At 38.0% G+C, this 23,019-nt stretch overlaps 1 pseudogene; it reads left to right on the top strand.

Annotated features, from left to right (window-relative positions):
- The first annotated feature begins 1,294 nt into the window (after positions 1-1,294).
- Positions 1,295-1,681, top strand: LOC143608009 (putative mitochondrial protein AtMg00860 pseudogene; annotated as a pseudogene).
- The last annotated feature ends 21,338 nt before the right edge of the window (positions 1,682-23,019 follow it).

The following is a 23,019-nucleotide window of genomic DNA, read 5'->3' as shown; positions in this document are numbered from 1 at the left end:
TCATAGTCTTTTAGGGTTTATATATATGTTTAATCACCTCATTCCTAATATAAAATAGGTTTAAAACAAGCCCACTAGGCCCACTAGAAGACAAAATAGACGTGGTAGCTGATTCTTGAACATTCTTGGCAGCCTTGGGACATGTTGGAATCTACCACATGCTTCTTGAATGGTATGACCTGGTCGCGTAAAAACCCAGCCTTGGGACATTTTCTGACGTTTTTTCGACTTTTAGCTCGTTTATCTTCGTTTTTGCGTACCGGCTTCATCCGATCTCCGTTTTAGCTGATTCTTTTTCCATTTGACTCGTTTTCTCGCTCTCTTCAACATGGAACCTATCACATACACAAACATGTAATTTCATGCAAGAAAAATTTATATTCGTTAACGTTTTACGCACAAAACAACCCAAAAACGGGATAAAAACGTTATGTGTTTTTGCAACACATCACATGTGTTTTGAACAATCTGTATGTCACACTCGGGCGTATTCCACTTTAGTCAGGGTGTTATAGTTGTAGTTGATGAATTGGATCAAATCCATCCCGATGATGTGGAGGAAATGGATATCTCTTGGCAAATAGCTATGGAAGTGTTCATGGCAAAGAAATTTACCAAAAGAACATGCAGAAACAAATGGAATATGCCAGTCAGCTAGAAGGTGGGATCTAACAAAGATACTTTGAGGTGCTATAACTTTCATGCGTCGGCTCACTTCGCTCGTGAATGCACGAATCCTGCCATAAAGGGAAACAAGGAAATGGCATTAGTTCTGGTGAGTAATGCTAGAGGAGAATGATAAAACTTTTCACAGCTAGATTTATTCAAGCGTGTACTAGCCTGTTTTCGAGTCCAGTATTACTATTAAAAGAGAAAGATAAAACTTGGAGAATGTGTGTTGATTGTCGAGCCCTTAATAAGACAACCATAGCCGAAGAGTACCCCATTCCGAATATTGATGAGTTACTGGATGAGTTGTATGGTGCACGGGGATTTTCAAAGCTTAATTTACGATCTGGGTATTACTAGAAGAGAGTAACTGCTCAAGATGTTGCAAAAACATCTTTTCGTACTCACTCAGGGCACTATGAGTTCAAGGTTATGCCATTTGGATTGACAAATGCGCCTTCCAGTTTTCAAGCCATTATGAACGATTTATTTCGCCCCTTTTTATGTCGTTTTATACTCGTATTTTTTGATGATATCCTGATTTATAGCCATACCATGGAGCAACACCGGTCTCATTTGGAACATGCCCTAAAGTTGCTATACGTCAATCAATTTTTTTGCTAAGATGTCGAATTGTTGTTTCGGGCAGCCACAAGTGGTGTTTCTCGGGAATGTGGTTAATTCGGAAGGTGTTAAAGTTGAGCAAGAAAAAATTTCAGCAGTGCAATCTTGGCCGATACCTTCAACAGTGAGGGAATTGAGAGGTTTACTTGGTCTAAAGGGATACTATAGACGCTCCGTTCAAAACTATGGTTTGATAGCACGACCTCTCACAATGTTGACTAAGAAAGATGGGTTTATGTGGTCGGAAGAAGCCCTAAACGCCTTTAATAAACTAAAACAAGCACTGCTGTCCACACCTGTTTTGAGGTTACCCAACTTCTTAGAACCATTTGTCGTTGAATGTGATGCTTCGTCTGATGGAGTGGGGGTGATATTGTCTCAAGCATAACACCCTGTGGCCTATTTTAGCAAGGGTTTTCCCCTTCTAATCGATTTAAATTAGCTTATGAATGAGAGTTGTTGGCTTTAGTATTGGCAGTACAAAAGTGGAGTCATTACCTGCTTGGCCCAACATTTTCTCATCCGTACCGATCATTACACCTTGGAGTTCTTACTTAAGTAGTGTATTACAACTACCGAGCAACAACGTCTACAATTGAAACTTATGCCTTATGAGTTCTTTGTTATTCACAAGCAAGGAAAGAAAATAGAAGTGAAGATGCCTTATCACACCGACCCCATTCGGGTGAGTTATAACACTAATGGTGCCCTATTGTGTAGAGGTGGATGACATCAAACTTGGACTCCAAAATGATCCAGTTACGAGTGATATTGTCAACAAATTACAGGCTGAATCCATCATCAGTTGATGGCTTCTCCATAGTTGATCCGTTTCTATTTTATAAAGGACGCTTAGTGATACATGAAGTGCCTGATCTCAAAAAAAAGTTGTTACAAGAGGCATATGACACCCAACCAGTGGTCATAGGGGATTGTTAAAGACTTTTAAGCGTCTTTTAACAAGGTATATTTGGCCTAAGTTGAAACAAGATGTTCAAGTTTTTGTGCAGCAATCTGTAATCTGTCAACAACAAAAATACAAAACACTATCTCATGCTGGTTTACATTAGCCCTTACCTATTCCCAGTCAGATTTGGGAGGATCTGTCAATGGACTTTATAGTCGGCTTACCTCCTTCGGGTCGTTACGATACTATTTTCGTGGTGGTCGATCGTTTAAAAAATATGCTTATTTTCTCTGCCTCTCGCATCCATTCAATGCAAAAGGGGTGGCTGCAGTTTTTTGTAAAGAAGTAATTTGCTTGCATGGATTCCCGAGATCCATCGTATCTGACAGAGACGTGGTTTTTCTTAGACACTTTTGGCAGGTGCTATTTCACTTAAAGCCAAACTAAGCTCCAACTCAGTACAAGTTACCATCCCCATACGGATGGGCAGACTGAAGTCCTAAACCGTTGTCTTGAAACCTATCTGTGATGTTTTTCTAGTGAACAACCTAAAAAGTGGAGTACTTATTTACCATGGGCTAAATATTCGTATAACACAGGGTATCACACGGCAACAGGCACCACTCCCTTTACTGCCGTCTATGGTAGGGAGTAGGGGTGTTCAAAACCGGATATCCAAAGTTTCGGGTATCCGAACTTTGGATAGTAGATTACACTATTCGAATCCGAATCCAAAATTTCAGATATCCGAAGTTCGGATATCCGAAATTTCGGATATTCGATCGGATAGTGATTCGGATATCCGAAATAAAACTTTTAATAAAACTAGAAAAAAAAGTAGAAGCTAACAACCTACAATTTTAAAATCGAACTCACAGGTCCCAAAACATCAATCCAATTATCCAACAACATGCTTTAAAGTTTAATTTACAAATAACGAAACATCTAATCCAACAACTTAAACACAATAGGTTTTTCAATCCAACAACTCAAACAAAAATTGTAACGGGTGGAGCCGTGGTGGAGTTGGCGTCGGAGGAAAAAGGAAGCATGTGATGTATAGTGCCGGAGGTGGTGATGGAGACATGGGACGGGGGTAATGTCGTGGTACTACTGATTACTGATTTGAGTGATTGGTGAGTGGAGATCAAGGATGATGGTGGATGAAACTGAAAGGCGTTCAAATATTTTAGAATTAGGGTTAAGGAGTAAGATGGTGTATAAAGTATGTGTCTATATATATATATATATTAAATTAAAAATTATTAAATTTAATAATATTTTAGATAGTTCGGATATCCGAACTATCCGAAAATTCTTAAAAATGCTATCCGAATCCGAATTTTCGGCTATCCGGCGTTTGGATATCCAAAATTTCGGATAATAGGATACAGATTAACGGATAATTCGGATTCGTATTCGGATACTTTTGAACACCCCTAGTAGGGAGCCTCCTTCATTATTGCCTTATGCCATGGGAGGGGGAGACAAAAATTGCAGAATTGGAGCAACAGTTAATAGACCGGGATGATATGCTAAAGCTTCCTAGAAACAATCTCAAAAGGGCCCAAGACCGGATGAAGAATCAAGCTAACCACAAACGACGAGATCTAATATTTCAGGTTGGGGATTTTGTTTTCCTAAAAATTCAACCCCGTCGTCAAAAAAGTTTAGCCAAACATCGCTATGAAAAGCTTTCTCCACGCTTTTTCGGTCTGTATCGTATTAGGCGTGTAGTGGGTCCAGTTGCTTATGAATTGGATCTCCCACCTACTACCAGAATTCACCAGGTGTTCCATGTGTCCATGCTTAAACCTGCCCATGGATCTTTCTTTTCTAGCCAGCAACCTCCATTACCCATCACTAAAGACTGAGAAATTGACTTACCACCAAGTTCTATTATAGCTCATCATTGGATTTCCGAAACTGATCATTTGGTTCTAGAATTGCTTGTATCTTGGTGTAATCGCCTGATGGAAGAAGCTACATGGGAATCCTACGATCGGGTGGCAGAACAGTTTCCCACATTCCGCCTTGAGGACAACGCATTTTACCGGGAGGGAAGTAATGATAAATGCTCGATTAAAGTATATTCGAGAAGAAGGAAACGGGCCACAACTGCCAATAAGGGCCGGCTGAATTTTGTTTTTGGGTTTAAATTGGATCCATTTAGTCAAGGAGTTAGTGGCAAGTTGGAAGAGTGGGGAGCAGTTACTATGGCCTTTATTAACAGGAAGATAAAAGAGTGAGTAGCTGTTCCTATGTCAGCAGTTACACGTTTTGGGTTATAAAAGCAGGCTTCTTATTTGTGTATTTCTCATTCTAGTTTTTAATTATCAAAAAATAGCGTAATTGGAGACATTACCTTCTCTAGTCGGGCTGTTTTATCTCGGTTTGAATAAAAGTTGCATGCTTGAACTTTAGATAATATCACTTTGACAAAGCAACTGTTTAACATTTTTATCTGCGGACACATTCAACACCATTTTGACGAAAAGGAAAGTTACTAATATATTAATATTAAGAAAACAGTTGCCGTAATTTTTTTCTATTCTTATGCTTACGCTGGCCGTAACTCCAGGCCACATATAATAAAGCCATACATCGTTCCTTCATAATTTATAAGCTTCAAATCCATGGAGATATATGTACCGTGTTTCACATATGGTTTGTTATATATCCCCAAATGAACCTCCATCAATCCGTCTTCCCTTTCTTTTGCGACGTGGTTGGTATCATGTATATTCCATGCATTTGGGGATCTAAAATAAAGAACTTTAGTCCCTTTCTTCTTTGAGTGTCGTAGATCTTGTAACTTTACAGGACAATGCAAGCCACGGCATTTTTCCGAAAGCTTGAATATCAGGTAAGCAGCACAATTTGTAGGATCTGGTGTCAGTTGGTATTCATAGGTGTCACGTTTGAGACGAATTACTTGCTGTGATAAAACCTCAATCATTCTTCCAAATCTGCATGCACAAAAAGTCATGTGATAACGTACATGCTTCACCACATTCAAGAGCTGAATCTTTCCAGGTCCCTCTATACATGTTGTACAAATAAGTATTATGTGCAATGTACAAAAGAGATATCTTGTCAAACACAAACCTGGACTGCTGTGACGCTTTCATTGTAAAAAGCTTCACATTAAGATGGTCATACAGAACCCTATTTGCAGGAAGCTTCTTTTGGTTGATCGTTTCACTTAGCTGGAACAATGATCCATCAAAGAATTTAACAAATTATGACCAAAACAACAACAATTATTTTATTTATCAGATAAGATAAACTTAGTTAGGATAAAAAATATATATAAAGGGCCTTCGGACCCTCATCATCCTCGACAGTGCAATATTGAAAAAAAAAGGTTTTTAGCTAACATATAAACAAAAGCGTTGTTACAATTTGCATCCAACCCCACTTTCGAAATTAATCCACGACGTACGCAAAATGATGCACTTTGAGTCCAGCCTAGTAATCCCGTTAGTTTCATATGTAAAAAATTGGTGGGGCATGGGGCAAAATCGTCTTTTCACATCTTTATAAACTCTAATTTTGATTCTAAAAGGGTGTTTGGATATTACTTTTTGTTTCTGCTTTTTATTATGGTTTAAAAATGTGTCGTTGAGAAGCCATATATCCTGGCCTTTTATTTTGCTTTTGGCTTTTCGGAATGCCATATATATCCATGCTTTACTTTGCATTCATTACTCACCAACCTGTTTTTTACGTTTTTTTTTTTCATTTTGGTCATTTTACATGATAAAACTCAGATAGACACTTTTTGAAAAATAACTTATTGAATGATAGGTTTTTTACACCGCACAAGCTAATCTAGACACTTTTTAAAAAGAAAAAATTCTCAAAATGTCCCATTTTTAGAGAAAGATTCCAAATATGTCCCTCAAAAATTCAAATTCTCCATATATCCCTTTACTAACTCGTTTTCGGCTCTACGTTAGAAAATCAAGACGGCATATTTTTTAACTCGCCGCCTCCCCTCCATATTAGTTCATTACCCGTTGTCTCCCACCATGTTAGCTCAAAACACATCGTCTTCCCTCCATATTAGTTCAAAACTCGTCGCCTCCCCACTATGTTAGCTAAAAAATTAAATCTAATAAATCTTGTTATTTTAATATATATATATATACATATATATCTAATAAACATACACAAAAAATAATTTGATGGCATACATGAGTTTTTTAAATCATATTATTATTCAAAATGCAATATACAAGAACTTATCAACAAATAAAATTTAAAATATTCAAATATTTTTTAACTAAGTTTTGAATCCATATTTTAGTAAATATAAGGTGAAAATTTTTTTTTAGTCTGATTCGGTGGTTGGGTTCTAACAATGCTCTCAGTTTGGCAAAATCGTTCACTGTTTACCTATGAAGAATTAATTCAAATCAGTTTTGGATGATAATTGGGGCCTGAGTGTGATGAAGACGAAGAACATGGTGGCTCTCAAATATTTGTTATCATAGAGGCTGACACAAATCGTTTCATGGTTCAGAGATCTGTTCACCATTTTCTAAACAGAATATTGGTGACTAACTGACGGCTGGACTAAACGTCTAAGAGTGTATCAGTTTGCAGACGTTCGAGGCACCGGCAGGCTGGGTTAGTTTCGAAAGTGGGGTTGCAAAGTGCATCAGTCCACCAACAATAGGGATGCAACTTGCACTTTAAACAAACACCTAAGAAATATTTATTAATTTCTTGGTTGAAGATTAAATTTTGATAGAAATTAAAACAAAAACAAAAATGGGTAGGGGGTGGGGGGAGGGACCTTTTCATCCTCATCATGGTCAGGTGGAAGTTGCTGCATGTGACCCATGTTAGAGTTTGATCTCACCTGGGTAAAATAATAAGACCAAGTTAGAAACATATGATTTAGAACTTGAAAAAGGTGCTCATAAAGTGACATCGATTTTGTTTCAAAATATAAAGAAAAGAATCTAAACTCAAAACCAAATCATATTATTTCAAAAACTTACATTGTTAATGGCTCTAAACTCAATGCCTTCAATATATACGTCACTAGTTCTGCAATAATATCGTGAAAAACTTTCAAGTAAAACCTCAAAATCACAAACATCCTCGGTATTTAAGAACCGGTACAATTCAATCATCATCCACTCGTCGTCCCTCCATGATGCGAAATATGCATGCAAAGTTTCATTCTCTTTTTTGTACTTCAGGTTGACATACTTTGTTTTACTTGAAAGTCTGTTTGGTTGTTCACCAAATTTGAACACCAGAAAAACCCCATAATGGACACCTGGAGTTAAAAATTGAGCTTTTATTTTAATTTGGATCTTTAGATTTGAAATGTCCATCATCAGCGACACTCTTCCGAACCTGAATAATGCATAAGATACCATATTAGAATCCCTTACCATATAAACCATCCAACCACATTAAATATTTATAAAAGTATCATAAGATATTCATAAAAAACAATTATCATGGTAAGATATTTAATCTTCTTCTTATTCTTCTTAATGTTTTAAGGAACAAAATTTTAAACTTTGTGATATTCTGAAACTTAAAAGCTTTTAAGTAAAAAGTAACTTTATTTATTAGAAAATAAGAAAGTAGTTATTTGAATTCTTAACTACCAAGACACGATCAAATAGAAAATGCTTTTTAATGATAATGGAAGAGAACAAATGAAAATTAATAATTAAACAGAAAAGGGCATTGTCGTCTAATAAAAATCATAATTATCCCAATTCTATTTTCATGCTATTATTCCACGTCTCCACAATGAGTTTCAAAGAATTATTCAACAATACAAATTCATCTTCTTCAATTAAAATAGAAATTCTAATGCTAAAATCATGGAATATTTTGAATTTTTAATTGGTGCGTAACTGACATATTCGATTTTATCAGTAAGTGTTGTCTTAACCTTATCCACATTTCAAATTTTTTGTGTTGTTATCTTTGTATAAGTGTTGTCTAACCTTGTCCACATTTCAAACTCTCTCTTCTCATTTCTCTCTTCCACCCTCACGGCAATAACAAACCAAACAAGATCCGAGATCTCGGTTTCTCACTAGTGATTTTTGCTAGCTAGCTAGTGTTGAGATTAACCCAAGTAGACTAATGTTGTGTTGTTTGATCCGTCAATAGGACCTACAATTGGTTACATAGCTTTCGAGCTCTACTAGTTGTGGATCTTGGGTCACAACCTTGGATTTTGGTCTTGTTTGTGTTAAAGACGGCTTTTTCAAGTGTTTAGTGGGTTACGGGTACCAAAAGTTAAAGATAAAGTGGTCAAAAGGTCAAGTGTTCAAGCTTCGGGTGTGATTTTGTGTTAGTGTTTAAATATTTGGGTGTTAAAGTGCTCAAAAAGTTCAAGATTTGGTGTTAAAATTGTTAAAATATGGATGTTTCCTAGATCCATAAAGTGTCAAAGAAGATTGATGTGACTTCCTTAAAAGGAATAAGTAGAAAAAAGTGACCAGAAAGTACAATCCATACTTTTCTTAAGTACAAACTAATCGAATCGAATCTATCATCTCTAATCAACTCAGAAGTTGCCTAATTGAGTTTGAAGCTTCCTTGTCAAATAGGAAGTAATCGAGTCGAATCTTCTTTGGAATCTAATCGAGTCTACAAAGTTGTCTAATCGAATCTCTGAGAAATCGAATCGAATTCTTAAATCAATTCTAATCGAATCCTTTCTAATCGAATCGAATCACTATTCGATTAGATTAGTTCATTTGATTAGATAAGAATTCTATTCAATTAGATTAACCCATTCGATTAGATTACATTGCCATTCGATTACATCACCATTCGATTATATTGCACTTAGAAAAGTTTTCAAAGAAACAGACTGTCCATTCTATTACTTGCTCATTTGATTACATTGTATTCGATTACTTTGAACTTGTTAATTTTCAAAAGAATCCGGTTGAACTTGAGTTTGTCTAAGAAATGGCCAATGCTAATGAAGAAGGTAAGAATGAAGCTATTAGGAGTTATATGATATTTGAAAATGAGGCAGGAACTACAACTAAGCCTCCAAAGCTACTGAAATACGACAATGACTTTGAAGAGTTCAAGTGGCGTTTCAAAAACTACTTTAGAATTCTTGATTATGGGCTTCCTAAACCAATTGAGCAAGGCCCACATGTTCCCATGACTGAAACTGCTGACGGCCCAACTCCCAAGCCTGCAATTGCTTATAAAGATAATGATAGAAAGATTTTTAGTGATGATCACAAGGATTAAGGTGTTCTAAGTGTTTGCCTCTCATATTAAATTGCTCAAACTTTGAGAGATCATACTACTGCCAAAGGCCTTTGGGATGCCTTGGTGAGCAAATTTTAAGGAAATACAGAGATGAGAAACAACAGAAAAGGAATGCTAAAGGGTGACTTCAACATGTTTAATCATGTGCTATGGGAGTCAGTCACAAGCCCCATTCATAGATTTGAGACATTGATTACAAATATCAAGAGTTCTAGAATTGAGTATGACCAGATTGAAATCAACTACAAGTTGTTGAACTCCCTTCCATACTCATAGAATAGCAGTGTGATCACAATCAAGAGAACAACTAACCTCCAGATCACTACTCTTGCTGATTTGACATCCATCATTAAGTCATTTGAGATGGATGATAAACTCAGAATGGGTAATCACATCAATTCTCTTAATCAGGTTGGGATGTCCATTGGGTCTGGAGTTAGCACGGGTTTTATGAGCTACTCACAGCCTACTACTCATGTTGCTAACTCTGCCTTCAAGATAACTGCAACTCCACAAGCACCATCAAGTTCAAGTTCTTTTAAAGATGCTATCGATAAAGCCGTTGAACAAGCTTTGAAAGCCCATGGGATTAAGAAACCCACAAGCAGCACATCCTATTCTGCTCCTCAAGCTCTTCAAACTGATGACCCCAACATGGCCCTGTTTCATGCCTTTGTGGCAAGCCATGAGGAGCTGCTTCAAGGAAAACTGCTTCCTCCTTCGTTTGAATAAGGAGACATTCCCGAGATCAACAAGAAGGAACTCAAGAAAATGGACATCAAGTATCAGATGGCCATGGCTGTTCACAGGGCCTCAAAGTTCATGAAGAAATATGGCAAGAACAACTTTAAAGACTCTGACGGGAATGGTATTGGGTTTGATAAAGAAAAACTTCGTTGTTACAACTGCAACGAATAGTGGCACTTTGCAAGGGAATGCACTAATCCACCCAAGGCTGGAAATGACATCGAAATCACCAAGATGTCTGACAATGAAGGTACCAGTAGAAATGAGAAAAGGGTTGTCCGAAGCTACTCCTCAAAATCAAGAGTTCCAAGAATTGGTCAAGGAAGCACATCCAAAGGGAACTTAGAGTCAAGCTCAAAGGCAATTATCACCAGAACAGCTAAAGCAACACAACTAGATTGGGAATGTGACCAACTTGAAGAGCTGATCAATCCATTGACCTTTGCTTGGATGGCATTTGCTCATGAAGCCAGTACCTCATCAAGTCTTCCTGTTGACACATATCCATTTGTCTCTGACATTCCCGAGGTACACAAACTTTGCACTCAAACTTGTATTGATAAGGTTATGAACTATAGAACTCATAATGCTGCCCTAATAGATGAAAACCTTAGTCTTAAATGCCAGAATGATGATCTTAGAAAAGTTGTAAAGATATATGCCACTAGGATTAAGACTCATAAAAATGATATGGCTAAACTTAATGAAAAGTTATTTCAATCTAATAAACTAGCTGAGCACCATGAAAGACGTGGTGTTGAATTAAATGCTAAAATTGAGAAGCTAGAATTAGACTTAGCCCAAAGAAAAATAGCTCTAGAAAGGTTTGAGTTACCTCTGATTAATTAAATGGAATCATTGGGGCACGTATCGGGGTGAAACAAAAGACATGCATAGGCTATGATAACACAGCCATTCCACCTCCTTTTAATGAAAATTATACTAGCCTATCTCACTTTAGTTTCAATACCCAACCCGGGGATGAGATGGTCTATAGTATTGGTCATGTGCCAAAACCAAAGACATTTGTTCCTCTTATGTTCAAAACCGTTAATCTAGTTATTTCATCAGTTAGTCCTAATGGCAGTTCATCTTCTTCGGCAGGTTGTGTAGACGGAAGTGATTGTTTAGAAAAGAATAAGGGTTATGAAGAGAAAAAGTTTTTAAATTCACGTTTTGATTCTAGCGTGAATCTAAAATCATCAGTTGTCAACCCTGTCTGTAATAATAATACTTTGAAAAACATTTTGACTAATCATGTACTTTGCGAGAGTGTTGATGTTGGCACTTCTCCTAATGATTTGAATGAAAATGATGTTTCTGTGTCTGATAGTGATTGTGAAACTGTATTTGAAGAAACTTTCAATAATAGAAACGTGCAAGAAAATGTATTCGTTGAAACAAATGTACCTAGTTGTTCATCAAATGATTGTAAAGTTAAGGGAGATAAAAATAAAAGAAATAGTTTTAAAATGAAAAGTCTAGCACATCCAGTAAATATGTTCCACCACACAGAAACTCTTTCTTTCAATCCATTAATCAATTTAATAATCCTCAACTATACAATCACTTGTATAACAATCACTATGGTTGTCATCAACAAGATTATGTCAGTTCATTTTATTCAAACGTTTTTGGTGATCGAGGTTATAGATCTATTAACCTCTTTGTTACTTTCCAAGCATCAGCATATTCACCACAACACGTATATCATAGTTTTGATGAGCTATATAGGGATACTAGAAGAAGACTTTGTTTTGTTTGTGGTAACCCATCTCACCTTGCAAGACATTGCAAGAACTGGCATAGAAGGCACAGAGAAATGAACAGTCAGTTTAATCAATACCATTCTAAGGCTACACCAAGCCCAAGAGCATGAAGTGATCAAACAAACAGTTCTGCCAGTGAAATGGACGTGAGATCCAAAGACAAGAAATCCAGTAAACCACCTTTTTGGATAACCAAAAAGGAAAGAGCAAAAAGGAGTTCTAAGACTGAAAAGTCAACGAACTTTTCTAAAATAAACCGGAAAAGGAATCAAAAGATTGAAAAATCCGAGGATTTCATTTTGAAATCAAGAAGAAGACAGTCTAGAAAATCTTCTAAAACCAGGAAGCCTACACGTGCATGGGTTCCTAAGGACTGTTCTTCTGATTCTAACACGTCCCAAAACTTCGTAATTCGTGACAAGAAAATAAATTCGACAACTTTGTGGTCGACCTTACCGAGACAACTTGGGAACCCATGTCTAATTAAGTTGTTAATATTTGTAGGGTCAGTCAAGAAGGTCTGTCAATATTATATGGTACTTAGATAGTGGCTGCACCCGACACATGACGGGAGACGAGTCCTTACTATTTGACGTTAAACCATTTGATGGTGGACACGTTTCATTTGCTGGAGACGTGGGAGGAAATATAAAAAAAAGGGAGAGTGTCAAATGGGATCCTAAAATTTGATGATGTCAATTTTGTGGAGCAACTAAATCATAATCTTCTTAGTGTCTCACAAATCTGTGATCGACAATACTCCACGTTGTTCACAGAAAATGAATGCTTTATTCTAAAACCAAGTTTCAAAGTCCCTGAAGAATGGAAATTGATGCGTACTCCCAGGCACAATGATGCTTATATATTGGATATGAGTAACTCTTACTCACGTAGCAACGCTTCATGCATTATATATGAGGCCTTGGAGAACGACTCATCTCTTTGGCATAGACGTCTTGGCCACGTAAACTCTAAAAATTAGAATAAACTGGTCAAAGGTGAGCATGTGAGGGGATTGCATGTTAAAACTTTCTCTTGAAAAATGTATTTCTTGCTTTAAATGCAAGCAACACAAGCTCCCTCACAAGCCCAAGAAGATTAATTCCTTTGGCAATCGGCCGAAAAGCCCATTGCCTTGTGATTACTGATGATTATTCGCGTTTCAGTTAGACTTTCCTTTTAGGGCACAAGGATGAAACCGCTAAGTTTTTAATCAAGTTCATTACTCTCGTGGTGAGGCAAAAAGACAAAAAGGTGAAGTGTATAAGAAGCGACAACGGGACTAAGTTTTGTAACAAAATGGTGGATGATTTCTGTAGTCAAATGGAATAGACCGCCATTTCAGTGCACCATATATTCCACAATAAAATGGAGTTGCTGAACGTCGGAACAAAACACTGATTGAAGCTGCTAGAACAATGTTGTCAGACTCCAAACTTCCTTTGTTTTTTGGGGTTAAACAATCAACACTGCTTGCTTCATTCAAAACCGTGTGTGTAACATCCCGAAATTTCAAGATAATATTAATTATATTACTTAATAATAGAGGGAAAGTTTACTCGGGTTATCTGGAAATAGATAATAGAATAGGAGTTGGTATGAGTCGGGCTAGCATTGGGTATTGGACGTGGGTTATGGATTTGGATTAATAGAGATGGGTTAAATGAGAATGGGCCTTAGGTCCATGGGATTTCAGGGATATAAATATCCCCTAAACCCCAAAATATCTTTCATATTTCACTAAATTCCCTAACACACACATACCCACTAACTTCACCAGAACCGGCTGAGCCAAGGGAAGAATCGGGCAGGTCCGAGAGAGAGCGATTAGTTGTGTTAACAAGTTAAACAAGATCCAAACAAGCTCAAAAAGGTATGATTCTTGACCTTTAAGGTTTAAAGATCCAAGCTTTTTAGTGTATAAGTGACCGAAGATGGTCGGGAAGCGTAGTGGGTGATATTGAACCATAGCAAGGGTGTTAAAAACGCTCAAAATGCTGGAAATAAACCGAACAGCGGCTGTCTGGGTAACTTCGCCTGCATCTGGGCAACTTCGCCTTCAACGCGATGAACTTCGCCTGCAAGCTAAGTTCGCCTGATGAACTTCGCCTGCAAGCTAAGTTCGCCTAATGGCAACTTCGCTGTAAAATTAAGTTCGCCTAACTGGTAACTTCGCCTGAGGCCAAGTTCGCCTGATGACAACTTCGCCTGAAGCCAAGTTCGCCTGATGGCAACTTCGCTGTAAAGCTAAGTTCGCCTAGCTGGTAACTTCGCCTACAGCTAAGTTCGCCTAAAGTTAACTTCGCCTAGAGCTAAGTTTGATTAGAAAATAAATTAAAAAGCGATAAGTTAAGTAAGCCACTACTAGGCCACCAGATTAGATCAGGCGAGTATTGATACGTGTAACTTGTACAGTCAGCCGAGCTCAGATAGAGAAGGGATTTACAGCTATCAGAAAAAGAAGCAGAATTCAGGTGAGTTTCTAGCCCCATTTATGTGTTACGTTTTCGGGGCTGTGTGCATACTCAATATGTTTGTTAATACACTTATCCTAAGAGATAAGTGTATGCCTTATATGGATAATGTGAAATATATGAATGATTGCTTGATGGTACGTGAACGATCTTCGGATATTGCACGTACTGTGGAAATTATTTCCATAGTAAAGTGTTCCTTCTATGGATAGTATAGTGTTCCTCCTATGGAAATTATATATGGTAGGGTAATGGTAATGGTTCTTTTAATAGATATTACGTGACGATCCTCCTATGGATATTTATACAAGGTTAAGGTAGTAATATGTGTCTTCGGATACAGGAAGTAATATATGGGAATAGATTGTATGTTGCCTGATTAACTAGAACTCACTTAGCGTAGCTGACTTTTAGTATGCACGCAGGTGAGTAGGATGAGACAGCTGGCTTGAGCGGGGACACATGGCAGAAGAATAAAAGCCTGGCATCTGAAGACTTACGATGTTTTAATTTTAATGTTTTAATGTGAAAGACGAAGGATGTTGATGTTTTAAATATAAAGTTTTGTGTTATGGTATCAAAGAAAAGATTTAATGTTTTGTAACAAATGATTGATGTTTTATATTCCGCGAAAAGTTTTAATAAACTCTGAATTGAAGGACTGTGTTTATGAGTAAATCCGACGCTAAAGTAGGGCTACCGGGTTCGGGGCCTTACAGTGTGATCATTAACAAGCGCTTGAAGAAGACTCCATTTGAGATCTACTACAAGACAAAGCCGTAAGTCAATTACTTTAAGACGTTTGGACTTCCATGCACCCTACTCCACACAGGTGCTCAGCCTGATCCCAAGTTCGCTAAAAAGGTCGATGAGTATTATTTTGTTGGGCATGCTACTAACAAAACTGCTTATCGTGTGTACAATAAAAAAGACCAAGCTGATACTGGAATCTTTCAATGTTGACTGGCAAGAGCTTAACACTACTGATGCTCACATGGGACCCGACTGGTTGTTTGACTATGACTACTTGTTCAAACGGTTCCATGGCATGTATACTCCACCACCTGTAAACAATCAAGTTCCGTCTTCTTTGCCTGAACCTCTGTTGATGCAATCCATAATCAATAGTTTATCTGATGTGAATCTATCTGATGGACCTTTCAACATAATTGCACCACCTGTAATTCCTTTACCCGAAAATAATAATGGTCAAGCTGTCAATAACCCTGATCCTCAGTCTGCTAACTCAACATATTTAGTTGTTGTTGAAGATGTGTCTCCCACTGACTCTGATGATTCTTATTCGTCTGCCGATAATTTTGAACATGTTCAAGCTGAACCTGCACCAAAAGTTCAAGTAGCTCCGAGCGTGGTAGAATCTGTTGCCACACCTCCCTCTTCTGATGAAATTGCTCAAGCTGATGTTGTTGTGGAACCCTCTGCTGGTGAATCTAACAACGTTGCATCAACTCTGGTTACTACAGTAGTTATTCCTTACGGTAAACATCTCTGGGATGAACCAATTCCACAAGAACATCTGGTTGATCAACCTGACTCCATTCAATCAGCCAATGATGTTCTCATCAAAGCTCCTCACATTTTTCATCCCGTGAATCTTCAAGCAGAGCCTGTTACCCTTGTTGAAGATATTCATCAACTGCCCACCCATCGAAGTCATCCCACAGAAAACATCACTGGTTCTCCATCTGCTGGCATCCAAACAGGGAGCAAGTTGGGTACCATTAAAAAATGTCTTTTTGCGTGTTTTATTTCACAGGTCAAACCTAAGGACTACAAGGTAGCTCTGAAGGTGTTGGTGCATTTTGTGACCGTCGCTATGCAATTCTGATAAGTGGATACGAAGTACGAAGTTAGAACAACTTCGCCATAGGCGAAGTTATAACAACTTCGCCTACCCAACTTCTGCCATAGGCGAAGTTAGAACAACTTCGCCTACTGGCCCAAGCCCAAGCCCGCGAAGTTGTTTCGATATATATATACGTGTCTTGTTTAGGTTTTTGAAAAATCCAGAAAATTAGAGTTTTGAGTGTTAAGTTCAATTGTCTAGAGAGAAACAGAGAGGGAGAGTCGTGTGGGATGACTCGAGGTAGAGCTCAACTCGGGTTGGCCGTGTTTCTGTTTATGTTCGGTATGTAACGTGTTTGGTTAATATATAAAAGATCTGCAGATGTGTTTATCCCATTCGTGTGTTTGTTCGTGTATGTGTTTGTATGTAATCGTGTTCTTCGTCTTCTACACCATTAACGAGTCTAGGAGGATTCCGCACTCCTAGAACTCGTGCGGATCTCGTATCGATCGGCGACGCCCCGGGGGGACTTACAAGTGGTATCAGAGCCTTAGGCTCTTATGCTATGGTTCGAGATCTGCGTTTTGGTGATTCTGGCACGTTTCTGATCGTTTCTGGCCGATCAGCGCCGCAGGCGAAGTTATTGGGTTCAGGCGAAGTTGTCGCTTAAATTTTAGGGTTTAGGCGAAGATATAAGGTTAAGCGAAGTTATTCACAACTTCGCCTACCTCACAAGTTCGCTTATCTCAGGTGAAGTTATCTGTCAGGCGAAGTTTTGGTCAGACGAAGTTATGGACAGGCGAAGTTAAGGAGGAGCGAAGTTGACTTTAGGCGAAGTTAAAAAAAAAAAAAAAAGTGTTTGAAGTTTTCGTCTGTATGGCCAGGTGTACACGATTATTGTGAGACCGAAGACGTTGTTCCGTCAACGAGTGAAACTTGTTATCTCTTGGTCTTACGTGTGAACAAATACGTGTCAACTCTGGATATGGAGTTGAGTTTGTGAATGGGATATTGATTGAAACTGGATATTGACACATATTTGGGTGTTTGTGGGCAATGAAATTGTTGTTGTTCGAGGTTGACCAACTGAAGAAAGTCAAATTGAACGGAACGTTTTTGTCATTACCGGATTGCGGTTAGAGCATATTATTTATGTTATTTTCAAGGCGTTTGAGAATTGGATCCTGAAACGTGATGCTTATTTATTAAAGTGAAAATTCTGGAACAAGTTGGATTTAAACGGGAATTAAAGTGTTTATGTTCTTGATCGTTATCCCTGGTGATTGAAGATGCTTCGGATTAATTAATGGTCATGTGTGTTAGATTCTATCAATGTGGTTTTGTGATGAAATTGATCACTTGATGTTGAGTAGTTGAAGATTAAACCTTATCGTATGCCGACGTGTTGGTGAAGTTGTGGAGGGAGCCCAACTTCACGTGTTGTGAAGTCAGAAGGACTCACGTGATTGGTTGAGATGATCAATTAGGCACGGGGATGCATGCATTTCAAAGACCTCAATCTATATAGTCGGAGAAGCTTACACTGAAGGGGAGATCGGATATGGAAGACGCTGGGTGATTGGTAGATTTGTGAAGCTACAAGACAGTCTCAGACACGGCTGGTTGAAGAGCAAACAGAAGATCATCAGTTAAGAGGGAGTCTGTTGGTGCATGTTTTGTAACAGATGATCTTTTGTGTTTGTTAGAATTGAGGGCAACGGTCAAAGGGGAGTCTGTTGGTGCATTTTGTGACCGTCGCTATGCAATTCTGATAAGCGGAAACGAAGTACGAAGTTAGAACAACTTCTGCCGTAGGCGAAGTTAGAACAACTTCGCCTACTGGCCCAAGCCCAAGCCCGCGAAGTTGTTTCGATATCTATATACGTGTCTTGTTTAGGTTTTTGAAAAATCCAGAAAATTAGAGTTTTGAGTGTTAAGTTCAATTGTCTAGAGAGAAACAGAGAGGGAGAGTCGTGTGGGACGACCCGAGGTAGAGCTCACCTCGGGTCGGCCGTGTTTCTGTTTATGTTCGGTATGTAACGTGTTTGGTTATTATATAAAAGATCTGCAGATGTGTTTATCCCATTCGTGTGTTTGTTCGTGTATGTGTTTGTGTGTAATCGTGTTCTTCGTCTTCTACACCATTAACGAGTCTAGGAGGATTCCGCACTCCTAGACCTCGTGCGGATCTCGTATCGATCGGCGACGCCCCGGGGGGACTTACAAGTGGTATCAGAGCCTTAGGCTCTTATGCTATGGTTCGAGGTCTGCGTTTTGGTGTTTCTGGCACGTTTCTGATCGTTTCTGGCCGATCAGCGCCGCAGGCGAAGTTATTTGGTTCAGGCGAAGTTGTCGCTTAAATTTTAGGGTTTAGGCGAAGATATAAGGTTAAGCGAAGTTATTCACAACTTCGCCTACCTCACAAGTTCGCTTATCTCAGGCGAAGTTATCTGTCAGGCGAAGTTTTGGTCAGGCGAAGTTATGGACAGGCGAAGTTAAGGAGGAGCGAACTTGACTTTAGGCGAAGTTAAAAAAAAAAAAAAAGTGTTTGAAGTTTTCGTCTGTATGGCCAGGTGTACACGATTATTGTGAGACCGAAGACGTTGTTCCGTCAACGAGTGAAACTTGTTATCTCTTGGTCTTACGTGTGAACAAATACGTGTCAACTCTGGATATGGAGTTGAGTTTGTGAATGGGATATTGATTGAAACTGGATATTGACACATATTTGGGTGTTTGTGGGCAATGAAATTGTTGTTGTTCAAGGTTGACCAACTGAAGAAAGTCAAATTGAACGGAAGGTTTTTGTCATTACTGGATTGCGGTCAGAGCATATTATTTATGTTATTTTCAAGGCGTTTGAGAATTGGATCCTGAAACGTGATGCTTATTTATTAAAGTGAAAATTCTGGAACAAGTTGGATTTAATCGGGAATTAAAGTGTTTATGTTCTTGATCGTTATCCCTGGTGATTGAAGATGCTTCGGATTAATTAATGGTCATGTGTGTTAGATTCTGTCAATGTGGTTTTGTGATGAAATTGATCACTTGATGTTGAGTAGTTGAAGAATAAACCTTATCGTATGCCGACGTGTTGGTGAAGTTGTGGAGGGAGCCCAACTTCACGTGTTGTGAAGTCAGAAGGACTCACGTGATTGGTTAAGATGATCAATTAGGCACGGGGATGCATGCATTTCAAAGACCTCAATCTATATAGTCGGAGAAGCTTACACTGAAGGGGAGATCGGATATGGAAGACGCTGGGTGATTGGTAGATTTGTGAAGCTACAAGACAGTTTCAGACACGGCTGGTTGAAGAGCAAACAGAAGATCATCAGTTAAGAGGGAGTCTGTTGGTGCATGTTTTGTAATAGATGATCTTTTGTGTTTGTTAGAATTGAGAGCAACGGTCAAAGGGGTGTCTGTTGGTGCATTTTGTGACCGTCGCTATGCAATTCTGATAAGCGGAAACGAAGTACGAAGTTAGAACAACTTCGCCATAGACGAAGTTATAACAACTTCGCCGTAGGCGAAGTTGTAACAACTTCTGCCGTAGGCGAAGTTGTAACAACTTCTGCCATAGGCGAAGTTAGAACAACTTCGCCTACTGGCCCAAGCCCAAGCCCGCGAAGTTGTTTCGATATATATATATATACGTGTCTTGTTTAGGTTTTTGAAAAATCCAGAAAATTAGAGTTTTGAGTGTTAAGTTCAATTGTCTAGAGAGAAACAGAGAGGGAGAGTCGTGTGGGACGATCCGAGGTAGAGCTCACCTCGGGTCGGCCGTGTTTCTGTTTATGTTCGGTATGTAACGTGTTTGGTTATTATATAAAAGATCTGCAGATGTGTTTATCCCATTCGTGTGTTTGTTCGTGTATGTGTTTGTGTGTAATCGTGTTCTTCGTCTTCTACACCATTAACGAGTCTAGGAGGATTCCGCACTCCTAGACCTCGTGCGGATCTCGTATCGATCGGCGACGCCCCGGGGGGACTTACAGAAGGAAAGCTCGTGGGTTGAAGCTATGCAAGATGAGCTGTTACAATTCAAGAAGCTTGATGTTTGGAGGCTAGTCAAGATGCCGGAGAAAAAGAAAGCTATTGGAACAAGAAAAATGATAAGGGGGTGATTAAATAAGAAATAAAGCAAGACTGGTTGTACAAGGTTTCTCTCAACGTGAAGGTATTGATTATGATGAAGTGTATTCTCTTGTTGCTAGGCTTGAGGCAATCCGTCTCTTTCTTGCCTATGCTTCATACATGAACTTCAAAGTGTATCAAATGGAAGTGAAGACCGTCTTCTTGTATGGAAAAGTGAAAGAAGAGATCTATGTCAAGCAACCACCAGGTTTTGAAGATCCTTATCGTCCGAAACATGTCTATCGTCTTGATAAAGCTCTCTATTGCCTACACCAAGCACCTCGTGCATGGTACACTACTTTAGCAATTATTCTGTTGAAACATGGATATAAAAGAGGTGTGATCGATCAAACACTCTTTATCAAGAAAGTGAAAAATGATCAGATTCGGGTCCAAGTGTATGTTGACGACATTATCTTTGGATCTACATATGATAAATTGTGTAGAGAGTTTGCCGAGGTCATGCAAAGACGATATGAGATGAGCTCATTGGGGGAGATGACTTTCTTTCTGGGACTTCAAGTTGAACAAAAAGCCGACGAAATATTAATACATCAAGAAATATACGTTCGTGACATCGTCAAGAAATTTGGGTTCAAGGTCTCCACTCCTTTCCTCACTCCGAGTGCTACCAGACCAGTGCTAGCTCCAGATCCATCGAAAATTCCAGTTGATCAACATCTTTATCGATCAATGATCGGCTCCCTGATGTATCTCACTACCAGCAGACCAAACATCATGTTCCGTGTCTGTCAGTGTGCTAGATATCAGTGTAATCCAAAAGAATATCACTTGATTGTTGTAAAGAGTATCTTTCGGTATCTAAAGGGAAAGCCTTGCTTAGGTCTTTGGTATCCCCAAGATTCCCCTTTAGTATTGAATGCTTACACCAATAGTGATTATGGGGGATGCAATCTTGATCCAAAATCAACATTGGGTGGATGTCAGTTCCTAGCATGTGAAAAGAGTAGATCAAAAGCCAACAAGATTCATGTTTGATGTGTAGATAGACTTGACAAATGAGTAAGTGTCACAGTAATATCAACTTAAATTTCCGCCTATGCTAGTGGTTACACTATTATGAAGCGGTTGCCGACTCCAATATATGTCATATAGATGAAGATTAAAATATTATTAGTCAGTCATACACGAGCCCGTTAGTGATTGATCACCATAAAAATTATTCTTGCTTTAAATATAAATATTGAAAATCAAAATAATAAAGCAGAAAAACTGCAAAGTGCTTAAAAGAATTTAAATCAATAATATAATGTTGACAAATGTCAAACAAAAAGGGGCAAAAAAGAACCATGTAACGTGGGAAAACAAGTAAGTCCTAAACACTTTATACGAAGACTTGTAAGTCCGTATGGCAAGAAAGTCCATGGTTCAACCTTTAAATTGCTTGAAAGAAAATTTGCAAAAAGTTTAAATTAAACTCAAATTTTTTGATCAATCATTAAGGGGTCGGAGTCAATTTGGGGTGATACTGATAAACACAAACTATGCCCGTGGACCGCATAATTGTCGTGCTTAATACATACCTTAACGTATCACATTGACGTCAAAATACTTTAAGCTTAAAGTGGACAAATTATATCTACAATCGACTTTTGGTTCTTGGCATAATAATATCCAAAAAGAAGTGCGATCCAGGATGTTGTAGATAATGTGATTCCATGTCGAGAACTTTCTCACCAAAATTATTTATTTCACTTTAAAATGTAAATTAATGTAAGAAATATAATATTAAATTCATCTTTACTTCAAATTTATTTTAATTTTTAATATAATATTAATTTCATTACTTCTATTTTTTTTAAATTTTTTGTTTGTTTTACATCTTAAGCATATTTAAGCGTGTATTAACTTTTAATTTTAACTTTATTTTAATGTTAATTTTTTATGTTTCTCTTTTTATTAACTTTATTTTCTAAATTTTAAAATGGTCTTTACTTTATTTGGATAATGGTTTCTATGTAAAGGTTATTATTCAAACATTGTCAAGTGTCGATCCAACAAAATATATCTTGTATATATTTAAAGTGTTCGAATTCGGTGGGTAAATATTTTACGGGTTTAAATTTGTAAATATTTTCAAAGTTCGGGTTTCAAGAGTGTAAAATCATTTAAAACTCAAGATGTTTAGACTCTATCGCGAGATAGGCTGATCCTATAGATTGAGTCAACCCATAATATCTTTCATTTTCAAAGTTCATCTTATCCACTCTCACTTTCTCTCTCTACCTTTTTCTCTCTTTTCTCCAACTTTCCACCGCCCTTTTCTTTCAAGAAACCCTAAATCTAACATATGCAACTGCCAGATCTTCATATCATACTTGATATTCATCTAAGATGAATCCTCCACCCGTGGTATTTCTTCTTTTATGATTCCTTTGATCTTGTTCTTGTTCTTGAACAGTTCCAAACCTTTTTTAAAATGTTTGTTGTTCAAATTGATGTTATATTCTTATTAGCGATATTATTAGGAATGTTCGTGTTGATTTAATTGAGTTTGTATTAGGGTTTGCATAGTTTTTTGTATTTTTAGGGTTTATCGGACCACTTTGGGTCTAACTAACCCAGAAACTTAGTTGAAGGTGG

The sequence above is a fragment of the Bidens hawaiensis genome, unplaced genomic scaffold (assembly GCF_021521415.1).
Source record: "Bidens hawaiensis isolate Kalapana, Puna unplaced genomic scaffold, B.hawaiensis_p1.1 tig00093560_1, whole genome shotgun sequence".
In the NCBI taxonomy this organism is placed as follows: Eukaryota; Viridiplantae; Streptophyta; class Magnoliopsida; order Asterales; family Asteraceae; genus Bidens; species Bidens hawaiensis.
The sequence above is the reverse complement of the archived record's forward strand: the minus strand, read 5'-3'. Positions and strand labels throughout refer to the sequence as shown.